General features: G+C 30.2%; 1 non-coding gene across 1 annotated transcript; it reads left to right on the top strand.

The window, feature by feature from the left end:
- The first annotated feature begins 8,550 nt into the window (after positions 1–8,550).
- TRNAP-AGG (transfer RNA proline (anticodon AGG)) lies at positions 8,551–8,622 on the top strand. Its single transcript has one exon. It is a non-coding gene; the product is annotated as a tRNA-Pro (tRNA).
- Positions 8,623–13,623: the final 5,001 nt, after the last annotated feature.

Raw genomic sequence — 13,623 nt, 5'->3', positions numbered from 1 at the left:
GATGCTCACATTAAATAAAATAATATAAAAATATTAAATAATATAAGTTTATATCTTTTTATAGGTTTTTGCTTTCTATTTATGAGAATTTATAAGAACTAAAAATGCATCGCATGTCTGGAATTGGTGTTAAAAAAATATGAATTTTCTTCTTAAGACTCATCTTAAAACTTTGTACAGTATTTTATTATTCATTTTTAAACTTTTATCTTATTTTAATGAAAGTTTCTTATAAAACATGGCTTAAAATTCTTTTTTTTCCTGCTAAATCTTATGAAAAATTTAATTAGATTCTTAATTTTTATTTAGTTTAATTTAATTTTTTAGTTTTTAAAACTTATTCAATTAGGGTTTTTTTATTAGATTGGTCTTAGATTTCCATTAAAACTTATACATTAAATCTTTTCACTTAGATAATATAAATATTTAAATTAATTTTATTTTATAAATAAAATTATTTAATGTATAAATTCTAACAAAAATTTAATATTAATTTAACGAAAACGGTCTAATTTATTTTTAAAAATTAAAATATTAAATTGAATCAAATAAAAATTAAAAATTTAATTGAATTTTTTTTTATGAAAGTTAGGAGAAAAAAATAGAATTTCAGTAAAACAAAATTTTTAAATTAAAGATATTATTGTAAAGAGTAAGACTATCTACTTGTCTGTTTTGGAAGATAGCCACCTCACAACTTTCTTTTAAATAAGTTAACGTACTTCTAATTAAATATTTTTGTAGTTATATATATATATATATATATATATATATATATATATATATATATAACATTTGTTTTATTCTTTATGAATTAGTATCGATGTAGCATGTGGCCAAATTTAGGACACGGGTGAATTAATGTTCACACTGCATTCTTTCTTTGTCTTCAATATTACTTTGGTATATGCATAGTTCTTATGAATGAATTCAGATTTTCTACTATATGTTTTATGATGTCCGCATTTTAAATATATTTTTGTGATATATTAATTCTTATTAATATAATTTAAAATATAAAATCAGTATAATATTGTCATGATAACAAAACTATAACGAAGAGGATGAGAATAAGAATGAAACATATTTTATTATCTATCACTGCGTATTTACACAAGGGATTTCAACCATTTTAAAAAATATAAACTATAATATTTAAGTTTTTGTTATCAAATTATTTTCAATTTTTTAAAAATTTTGTTTAGATCGAGTAAATAAAATATCTTAATTTCAATTTTATTGTTTTGATAAAGCAATTGAATTTATTTCTTCTAAGATAAAATTTCACAATAAAAATGCATATTTTTAAATTAAAATTAACAAAAAAAATGGTAGTTAACTTTCAAAATTAAAGTAACATTTAATAATTCAATATTTTTTTAATAAATAAATAGATCAAATGGACTTTGAAGTGTCTTGTAACTGAGATATCAACTCTCACCGTAATACTTAGTATGAGTTTATTTGGGGATTTAATATTCTTTATATATATATATATATATATATATATATATATATATATATATATGTATAGTGTGTATAGAAAGTAAAACTATCTCGGCCTAACTCAAAGCATTTGGTCCTGATGATTAGTTGAAGCTAAAAAATCTCAATAGATCAAAAAGTCCACAGTATCAAAAGAGTAATAAAGACTAAAATAGTTAAGTTAAGTCGAAGGTCAATTTGAGTTAGTCCAAAATGAAGATTGAGTTAAGATAGTTGGAGCTTGAGGTCGGACTAAGTTATTCAAGACAGAATGAAGTCGAGGTAGACTATTCAAAAAGTTGAGTCAAGTAGGCCTAGACCAAAGGTCAAGCCAAGCCAACTTCAACAAATGTCCAGTTGAATTGGCCTTGGGCTGAAGATCGAGATGAGATGGCCTGACTAAAGGTTGAGTGAAATCGGTTAGGTTAAAGAATTAAGTCGACCTAGACCGGATCAAAGGTTAAGCTCAATCAATTGGAGCTGAAAGTCAAGCCAAGTCAATTAAGCTAAAGAATCGAGTCAAGCTATCGGACTGAAGGTCTATTAGAGTTGACTTGGTTCGAAGGTCAAGTAGAGGCCTAGTTTGAAGGTCAAATAGAATCAGCAACCTAAGGTTAATTTGAGTTAGTTCGACAAAAGTCAAGTCAAGTTAGTCTGGGTCAAAGGTTAACCTAATCAAATAATCAAGTCATGTTAATCCAAATAAAGGTTGAGTCGAGTCAATTATGATCTAAGGTCGAGACAAGTCAATTCGGTCCAAATGTTGACATGAATCCATGTAAACAAATGTCGATCCACTAACTCATGTCAATATCTAAATTGACTTAAACCAAAGGTCGACTCAAATCTATTGAACCAAACGAGTCCATCTCGATTGAAAATTAAGTTAAACATATTAGAATAAAAAGTCGAAACAATAGAAAAAAAATATAAATTTAATACTCAATATAGGAAGATAGAGAAACATTCCAAAAAATGATCCCAAACGAAATTGCAGTAGTCTCCCTCAAGCTGGAGATGACGGTAGTCGTCTCAAGCTTAACAAAAGCTAATCTTTCCGTAATAGGCAAAGCAACATTTTTAAAAAAAAAAAAATCATACATTGTTATATGGTGAATCAAAGTTGAAAGAAGTGGACTATGTTAGTCCAATTTATTTTTTTTAATCAGTTTGGTCTCACTCTTGATCACATTTCAGGTTGATTTCACTATTAATAAAATCATTAATAATCAAATATGGACAGTTTAATTCTAAAACTAGCAATTTGAATTTCAATCATAAAAATATAACATTACTGTATTTTTTCAATAAAAGAGAAATTTGATTGAACCTTGAAAACGCCATAATTGACACTTTTTTTACTAAATTGAATAAAATAAATAAATGATAAAATTAAAATAATTATAAATGGTTTTATTTTGTATTGAGAGCAAAGAGATTTTACTTTTTGGCGTGATCAAAGCAGTAGAAACTGAAATAAAAAGAGTAGGCAGTACACATGGTACACATAATTAAACAACCCTAACTTTATCGTGTTTGTGTGCTGGTTGGGCAACATTTCCTTTATCTTGGGCCAATCGAACAACCAATTCCAATTGATTTTGCCACTTTCTATTATTGGGACATATTTTCTCAACCCTACTTTATTATCATGGCTGTTGTTGACTTAGTGATGCCCTAATTTAAGCACATATATACATAACCATGGTCTCACTTGTTACGGGCGGATTTTAGTAGGAAGAAAGAATTTTGATTTTCTAAATTCATTGTCAATTTTTTTTTTCTAAGAGTGAAATAGGGATTAGTGTTGATGATGATTAAGGAATGTGTAATTATTTTATAATAGTGGTGAATACAAATATGAAAGGAAGAGAAGTTTGTCAACTATGAGTGGATAATGACTTCCAATTATTTTGTTCAAATAGGAAAATTTTAGAAATGACGTTTGAACAGTGTTTTAAATTTCTTGCAAACTAATGTTTAATTTTCTTTGCGGATCAGGAGATCCAACTGTGAGTTTAAGTCTTACATTGGATAAAAATAAGAAAGTAGAGTGGTATATAAAGGTGAAAGACCAATTAACTCATTGTTTTAAGATTTTAAATAAAGAGTGGTGTTGATCCTTTATATAGTTGGCTCAGCTCTTAGTAGTGTTTGTATAATTCACATGAAACTTTTTTCTTGATGGACCGAATACAATTATCCATTTTGCTACTTCTAAAATGAGACTCTTAAATTTATTGTTTTAAAATTTTTAATTAAAAATTATATCATTTCTTCTCAAAAGGCTAAAAAAATATGTTTAATTTAAATATATTTTTCTCACCTCATAATAATTATTAGTTATGGACATTCATGAATATCATAATGCTTTTGTTTTAATGTTTTTTTCTAATAAATTATCATATATTTGGCAGACCAAGTCGTGGAAGCAGCAACATTAGCCAAAACTCACATTTTCCATTGCTCACCATGATGCTGTTTACTTTTTTCCACTGACTGCGGAACACATTTGACTTACCAATGTTTCACACGTCACAATGATGAATGCTAGGAAGGAATAATTTGCTTAAAAAAACGTGAAATTTGATTATGAGCGTAAAATGTCTTGTAGTCCTTCCTAATATTTTAAAACGTTGATTTAATTCACATAAAAATTTAGTTCAATTTTTATCTCTATATTTTCACTCCTATTCAAAAACCAAAATAATATTATTTTTTTCAATATACTAGAACCCTTAATTTACTTTTAGTGTATCTAATTTGTGATACTTTTCTATCGATTTCAAAATTGAGAATTATTTTTTAGTTCTTGTTATATTTGAAAAAATTGAATGTTTGTTTTTACTATTTTATCTCTAAGATCGTTAAAGATTTGACTTGCATGGTTATCAATTGCAAATCATATTCACACTAATTACGGTTTATCTGGACAAATTTGCCAAAAAATTATTTCCAGAATAGAAAAATATAAAAAAATGATATTGTTTTCTTCAAAAGTTAATCTAAATTTAAAGATAAAAATGTAAAAGTAAAACATATAAGAGAATTTTTATAAAATAATTTTAATTTATAAAAAAATCAATTTCCTATTTTTCTTATTTTCTTTCACAAAAGTTCTAATGAATAAATTCCTCCAAGTACCCATATTTTCCTTCTGTATTTTTAGCATAAAATACACTACTTACATGTTTGTTAATCAAATTATTTTTTCTTTTTTCAATTTCCTTTAACTTGTAGATCTACTCATTTTTAGAGAAGAAAAAAATTAGTTGAAGAAAATTGAAGAAGAGGAAAACATGTTAAATACTGAGTTGGAGAAAAAACGAAAATAATAACTATATCATTTTATTAAAAATTGAAAAAAAGATGCTTAAAACAACTAAAATATATTTAGAATACTCAATAAAAAATTGGTATAAATTTAATTAAAAATATAAAAATTTATGAATTTCTAAACTATAGAAAACATACTTGCATACAACCATTAACTGGTCAGGAATATTTCAGGTCAGAAAGAGGTTGGAGGTTGGTGAAGAATAAATTAGAAAAGTGAAGCCGAGCACATGATCATTTCTAGCAATCACTATTCATTATGTGGAAACTTCGATGACAAAAACATAAACCAAATAAATAATGCATGTTTTTTTCACAAGTTGTGAGAGAAATTTATAGAAATATTAATATTTATTATCAATCTCATATATATATATATATATATATATATATATATATATATATATATATATATATATATATATATATATATATATGATCTAAATTACTATGAAAAAATAGTAACATAAGAGGCTTTATAAATTTTAATAAGAAAATCGATTCCCTCATATGATCAGACAAGATAGAGTGACAGAAGAATATTGCGCAGCACTTTTTTAAAATTTACAAGAATAAATTGGTTTGACTATACTTCATAATACAGTGCACATTTTCTTATAAATAAGTATTATAATTTAATATAGGTACTATTGGTTTGATATTTGAATATACTTTAAACATACTCAAAACAATGGAGTGGTCTAAACAGGTTTTAGATGTTACCAAATTTTATGTATTTCTTCTTTTGTTTGTAAATATTCAAAATCGATATTAAAAATAATTTAAATATAACTTTTTTTTTAATTTTTTTGAAAATATTTTTAAAGATAAAATTATAATAGGAGTTTCATACTCTAAAACATATAATGTTTTAAAAACTAAAACTTTTATTACAATTTTCTTTCTTAAATACACTTAAAAAGGTAAAAGGAGAAAGATATATTTCAAATCATTAGTTTGAATTTCTAAATGATATGAAATTATTAAGTATATCAAAACAATCTCCCTCGTCTCTCACCCGAGTTGAGAACTTAGAAAGTTTTTGTTCTCACAAACATTGCCAATGTTTTTATCTCAATAATAGTGTAAAAAGAGCATTTAACGTATGTTATTTTGGTATTTTAATGTCAGCTCCAGAACCAACGTCTTTGTGAGTGACGTTAATCAAACGTTAGACTCAAACAGGTTCGACTTCTTTATAGACGTCGGTTACTGCATGACCCCGACGTCTAAGGGGCTCCATAGACTTGGTTAATGCAATGTCTGATGTCTAAAGGGCTCCATAGACGTCGGACAATGCAATGTCCGACGTCTATGTAGCCCCTTAGACGTCGGACATTGCATTAACCGACGTCTACTGCAACTCGTGTCTTTGAGTAGCGTAGTAGCACCTTCTTTCTTTACTAGTTTCGTCATAAAAAAAGTTGTGTCTTTTAGATCTCTTATGGAATTTCAACCGAAAACTGAATCTGGGTCCTTGCCTAGTTCCATTAAAACCGCCAATGAAAACGAACGGTGACAATAGAACTAGGCAAGGACCGAAGTTCGGTTTTGGGTTGAAATGCTATAAGACATCCAAAAGACGCAAGCTTTTCTTACGAGGAAACTAGCAAAGAGAGAATGTGGTACAACGCTATCCAAAGACACGAGAAAAAAATGCACCAAAACCCAACAAAAACTCATTTTAATCGGTTCAAGTGAAAGATAATCAAGCAAAGAATAATATAATCGGAATAAAAGTACGTTTAAACGGTTCAAAAGAGACAAAAGCGCACCTGGAAAAGCAATGCCGCGGAGAGAAAAGGTGAGAGGGAAGACGATGAAGTGGTGCTCATAACCGCGAGTTTGATTTAACAGTTAGACGTCGGCTCCCGAGGTGAACCGACGTCTATTCTGGCCTAGACGTCGGGGCCCTCACTAATATGACGTCCAAAACAACTTTTCATCAAGCCATTTAGACATCGGATGACGTGATCCGACGTCGGCATGACGAAAAAAAATAACTTTTCATCTACCTGTCAAACATATACACGTCCGTTGGGAGGGGCACCGACGTCTATAATCGGAATATAGACGTCGGGGTGGCGGGATCAGACGTCGCTAAGGCTGAAAAAAATGACTTTTCACCTACCTATCAACCATATGTACGTCTTTTAAGGGGGACCCGGCGTCTATAATATTATAGACGCCGGGGCCCCGCCTAACAGACGTCTATATGTCTACTTATTTACGAAAATGCCACCGGTCAATAATTTACGTTTGTTATTTTGTGGTCTGACGTCTACGGGATGACGTTAAAGCTCAATTCTACACTAGTGCAAGTTTCTTGAGATAATATCATTTGGATATGCATCTAAAACATTATCTATTTATTGTCTGAAAATTCTTTCATGATTTTGTCGTTAAAATATGTCTTAAAAAGATTGAAAGATGAAAATATTTTTAAATTATGAAAATAAAACCTCCATAAAAGGATTGTGAAAATACATTTTATTTGTTTTTTTTATATCTTTTACACATTTAAGCCAAATTCCGAAAACACTTATGTACACACAACGTAACTCTAGAGGGAGTACTATTTCAATTCTCGTACTTTTACACTCATTTATTTTCTTATGCTTTTACTCACTTGAGTATTGAAAGTTCTTTTACATGTGAATCTCTCTTTGATCTCTATCAACAATTCAACTATTTCATATAAAGGAAAAATATGATTTACATAAAATCACTCTATCTTGAAAAACTAATTCTATTTTTTAACTAATTCTCTCTATCTTGAGTAATAATAGTTTTAAAATAAAATTTAAATCAAATTGAAAAAAAACGAAATGACATATAGAAGGATGATTCTTTCTTCCATTAGTAATAAATTTGTTCTTTTCTTCTTTATGTCTTTTGTTTATGTAATTTATTTATAAATTTCTTTTTTCTATGATTCCTCTGTCAAGATCATCTTTGGAAACTTAGTCAACTTGCTTCAAGGGTATGTTATCCCATTTGTGAGTTTGACATCTTAGCTTCGTCTATTAATGAACTTGCATGATATAATTCCAACTAGTTTCATCTACATGCTACACCTAGGATTTAGTCTTCTCAACCAAATTTTCCTACTCTTTGAGTAATGTATACTCTTATTACTTAATAAATATGTCTAATCTTCATTCACTTGCGTTGCTTCATCTTATAGACTGCATTTAATCCTTCTTTGTACGGGTCTAGCACTTTATTAAACTTGTATCTAGTACTAGTTTACATTTGAAACACTTCTTTCTAGCACAATGTTTCAGTCTTATATATATTTATAAAATATGTTACACACTAAATAATATTTTTAGACACATTTAAATATGATATTATTTGTTATGATGGTTTTGATAAAAATCTTAAATTTAAACTTGTATCTAATAATGTAAATTATTATTTATATCTTGGCAGTTATATTTTGAACACCTTAAGTGACTTAATATTGTATTTTTTTTTAATCACTTAAATATAATTTCGATATTCTAATATGTAACTTTACCTTTTTAAATTAAAATAGAAGCATTTAGTTTTGTAAAATCAATGATTTTAAGTTAAACATCTAAATTAAAATTTCAACGTGTATATTAATTGTGATTCATAAGAACCAAAATTACATATTTACCAAACTATACAATTAAAACAAATTCAATAGTAGTGTCGTATAAAGAGATAAATATGAATCTATCAAAAGCATGAAGCAAATGTGGGCATTTGGTCTAGTGGTATGATTCTCGCTTAGGGTGCGAGAGGTCCCGAGTTCAATTCTCGGAATGCCCCTCTTATATAATTTTTAACGTACAAGAATTTAAAATGAAATAAAATTTTTTGTTTTTTTTCTTTATTTATGGGTTACGATACCCGATATAATTATTTTTTAACATGTTTTAGGCTGTAACTTATATACCAAAATACTTTTTTTTTAAATATATTATGCTAAATTTAATTTATAAGTTTTAAAGCTAAATTATCTTAGATTAAATGCTCATAACAAATAGATGCTTTTGATAATTAAATTAAATTAATCTATTTTAATATATATATATATATATATATATATATATATATATATATATATATATATATATATATATATATATATATATATATATATTAAAAGTAATAGTGTCACGTCCCATTAATGTGTGTGCTGAGTCACCACTGTGCTGCCATAAATGCGCCCACGCTCCACGTGTAGTGCCATTAAAACGTACTCACATTCCCTGACCCCTCTTTGCCATGTGTCAAATTAGAAGGTTCTGAATTTAATTTGGAAGCCAGGTGTCATTGCAGGAGGGATCGTCCGTTTGACTTGGGAAGAAAATTAAGTTTTCTGAAACACTCTTCCCTTTCCCTGCGTGCACCTTCATCTTCCTCAGAAAATCCAAACCTCCATTTTCTCCTTCTTCTCTCTAGAACCCCTCCTCTTCTCTCTTCTGTAACTCACCATTCTCTACTCCGTTCACGTTTCAGCACCGTGAGAACGACCACTGCGACGTGAGCTTCATTTTGGACCGAACCACTTCCAGTTCTGGTAAGTTTCCTTGGGCGATCGTTTCTGGATTTACTACAAACCCTGATCCAGCTGCATGCATGGGTGTAAACTCAGTTCTTTCGTTTTCTTTTTGTTAATTTTTAGTTGAAGAGTTTAAGAGGAACCTTGAGAATAGAAAGCCACCTTTGGACGAGTAGAAACAACTCACTTTTAGAACGCACACTGCTAAGTCCGGGTAAGGGAAGCTTATTAGATTTAATTCATGTGATTGTGTTGTACTGCATGTGCGTTTAAGTGTTGCTTGAATGTATGATTCATGATATTGTATTTTGGTATGCGAATATGATTCTGAAATGATGCGTGTAAATGATGAAATGTGCTATGGTTGGATTAAATTGAAAAATGAGTTGTATGATGAGATGATGTATGAAGAAGTATGAATTTGTGCCATGATATGAGTGATTAAATGCATGAAAGTTTATACTGAAAAATATGGTTACTGTATGTTGAAATTGATTATGAAAATCATATGAAAATGAACGTTCGTTATCGAAACGGTCTTTGACCGTTCGGTAGTCCTAAGTAAATTCTTTGTAGTAGTTGAACCCTTTCATTTGGGAAGGATTCTCTTTGAGGACGAACGCCCTCTTATATTAGCCTTACGTTTGCGCGTTCGGCCAAACGTAAATACCCTGAGTGTTTGTGAGAAATTTGAGAAGCCTGAGAATATATTTAAACACTTAGTCATATTGTTCCAAATGTAACTTCAACATTATAACTTATGAAAAATCTTATTTCAAATGTATTGAATTAGCTATGGGTCTCGACCCAAAGCGTACGTCCTAAGTAGCGCTCGGTCTTATACCGAACGCTCGTCCAAATTCGTATGTGGTAAAGAACGCTCGGTCCTATACCGAACGTTCGTTCCTTCCGTAATTATCAACGAGCGGTAATAGCGTTCGTCCTGAATTGAAATAGCGTTCGTCCATAAACTTAAAATAGCGTTCGTCCTAAAATTCAGTAAATTGCGTATCGCGTTCGGTCATTTACTGGCAAGCGGTTATTCCAACTAAATGGTACTTAGTACATTTAGTACTCATATTTTATCTGCTTTCAGTTGAATTGAATCTGAAATTTTGTCAAGTGAAATCTTCTAAGTATAATTTGAATTGTTCTAGGATCAGTTCATTTAACTGATTCAACTTTAATAACGTTCGTCATGAAAGATGAGTTAGCTTTATTCCTTTGTAAATGAAGTCCTTTCGGTCTCGCTTTTGACGTTCGTCCTCGTTATGAAGAGGATTGAACGTTCGTCTTTTTATGAAAGTGGAACATAGAATGAAAATGTATTTAAGAGGAAGAATTAAGATGTGTGAACACTATGAAAACTGGAATTGTGATTGTGGAATTTGAACGAGCGTTCCAGGGAGGAACGACTCTTGGTTGGAAATTGAGATTTGTAAGTATGAACGTGGTAAGCTTAGATGGTGGTTCATCCTGATATTCCGTGAGTGCTCGTTCTCAAGTAGAGAGGAGTATGTCATGCGTGGGAATGGCAGGAGGTCTAGTCCATAACTGTAACTTGGACAGAACAGACTAACCTCAGGTGGCTACTGATGAGCATTCCAGTTACCCCACCTGAGTGCACGGACGCCTTAGCTACACAGGATTCATACAGTCCGGACGGTCTGTCTAGCATCAGGATTTTGGATGAAATTTATGTATGAATTGAATGTATATGTTGTGAATGTACTTTCTGGATTTGATAAGTATGAAATATCTGTTGACTTGAATTAAATTCAATAAGCTTACCCTTGCATTTTCCATTGTGTTGTCTGTATATGTATATCCGTCATGTCCTTGCAATGATCATCCGTGTGGATGTGAGCAGATGGAGATGCTTCTCTGGAGCAAGCGCTTGAAGAAGAAATTCTGATTGAAGAAAATCTAGTAGACGTGGAAGTGAAGGCCGAACAGTAGAGGCGTTCGGTTTTAGTTAGCTTAGTTAGTAGAGCGAGTGGCTGTGAGCGAGCGCTCTTTTTCTGGTTGTAAATAGTTGGACGTTCGGTCATTGTTTTGTAAACCGTTCGTTCTCACTCTTTTGTGAACGCTCGTTATTTCGTGTGTATATGTAAGGCCGTTCGGCCATTTTTGCACACTGCTCTATTTTAATTGTAAAACTGTTTTATCATATTAATACATGTTAATATTCTATTATATAGTTGCTGACTGTATAAATTTTGGGATGTTACAAATAGCGTTTTAATTAATAAATTTAAATATAACAAGAATAAAGTATATCTGCAAACAATATCAAGCACAAAATATACTTCTTTTAAAAGCTTGTGGTAGTTGCCGTCCATGGTAAAAGTTTTTTATTCTTGTCAAAGGATACAAAATTTGAAAACAAAAAAAGAGGTATGATATGCCGTAGAACACAATTGTTGAAGTTGAATCGTTGCAAGTTGAAATGTTTGATTGTTTGAGTCAAATATAAAATTAAAATATTATAATTTTAAAATGTATAGTATGTTAAACTTAGCTAATATAATAATATGAATTTATACTATAAAAATTACATTTATTAAAATTAGACAAAGGAATTATAAATTGGGTAAAAAATCAATTTTTAAAACTCAAGTAAACACTTCTAGTAAGTTTTTTTTCTTTCTTCACTCTCACGTTTTGTTCTTGTACCCATATTTTTAAAATTCCAAAATTCTCGCCTACTCTAATTATATAGTTTTGGACATTACAAATTGTAGATATTCCAATTACATAATCCTATCTGATCCTACAATCCTAATGTAAAATACATTAGGTAATCCATAATACAAATTTATATTTTAAATTATATAATTTTAATGTACATTTAAAAGATAATTGAAATTTGATTAATTCCAAATCATTTAATTTATAATACAAAATTATATATTGTATAATTCGTCATGTAAATTTTAAAACAACGTCAAATTACTATTGTAAAAAAAACTTTTGACGTCTTATATTTTCGATATTCAACCTCTAATCTAGATTCGATGTCTTATAGGAAGACGTCAATTTGACGTCAGATCCCCTTCTCCGGACGTCAATTTTGACGTCGAACCTCTCTTAAACCAATGACCATTTTTTTAAAAAAATTAATTTGTTTTTACAATATTACCACACCTGAAATACCAAAAACGATTCCAACACATAAAAAAATTGTGAATGTTGCTCCTTCCACCGCCACCCTTGCTCCTTCCACCTCCCCAATTTTTTTTAGGTTTAATACCCAATTTTGTCCCCAGTTTGGTTGGGAAATATCAATTTAGTCCCTCGTTAGATAAGTAATTGAAATAGATCCTTAGTTGTAAATTTGTGAGTCAAGTTAGTCCTTTCCGTTAAATATAAGCAAACGAAGTTAATGGGATGATGACGTGACAGTAGTGGTTACGTGTCAAAATGTAATTGTGTGCGTGCTTACGTGTTGGTGAATTAGAGAAGAAAGGGTTTTATTAGAAATTGAGTTTATTTTAATTGGGGATAAATTGGCAGCAGTTAGGGTTTTTAAGTAATTTTGTGCAATTCAATAGAAACAAAGTTAAGGCAGTTGGAGTTCTTCACGTAGATTGCGAACACAGAACAGTGGTGGGTGTTCTTCTTCTTGTTGGACTTCTTCTCATTTGTGTTGTTGTTGTTTACGGGTTGTGCTTAGCTTAGTACTTGGCGGTGGTTCGTGGTTGGCGAGTTGTTCTTCCCTCTTTCGCAATTGCTTGGCTTAGTGGTTCGTGGTTTGTGGTTGTCTCGCTTTGGGCTTCACAATGTCTTCGAATCAAGGTTGTTAGTCTTGCTCATGGGAGAGCTCTCGTGGTGGTTCATCTAGACGATTTGTTGGAAGCCAAATATGCAATTGTGGGGAGGCTGCTGTGTTGAGAGTGACAAAAATAGTTAAGAACGAGGGGAAACAATTCTGGGGCTGCCCTAATTACAAGGTTCGTAGTTTAATGTTTATGATAATTTTTTTTGTTTATTAATGAAATTTTTGTGGTTGGATACTTTGAACAGCGGACAAGAAATAAAGAACTTCAAGGATGCAATTTCTTTAAATGGCGTAATGAAGATTATGTAGATGATGATGCTAGTACTATTGCTTGGCAAAGGAGAAGATTAATAGCCTCGAGAAATGTGTTAGGGATTGTCAGAAAAGGGAGAAGATGTTAATATCAATGATATGTTTTCTAGGATTCATTAACATCATTCTTGTATGTATTTTGTTTAAAAGTCCATGATGTGTTCTATTAGAC

Source organism: Vigna umbellata, chromosome 4, assembly GCF_029865625.1.
Source record: "Vigna umbellata cultivar VRB3 chromosome 4, Vumbellata_1.0, whole genome shotgun sequence".
Classification (NCBI taxonomy): Eukaryota; Viridiplantae; Streptophyta; class Magnoliopsida; order Fabales; family Fabaceae; genus Vigna; species Vigna umbellata.
The sequence above is the reverse complement of the archived record's forward strand: the minus strand, read 5'-3'. Positions and strand labels throughout refer to the sequence as shown.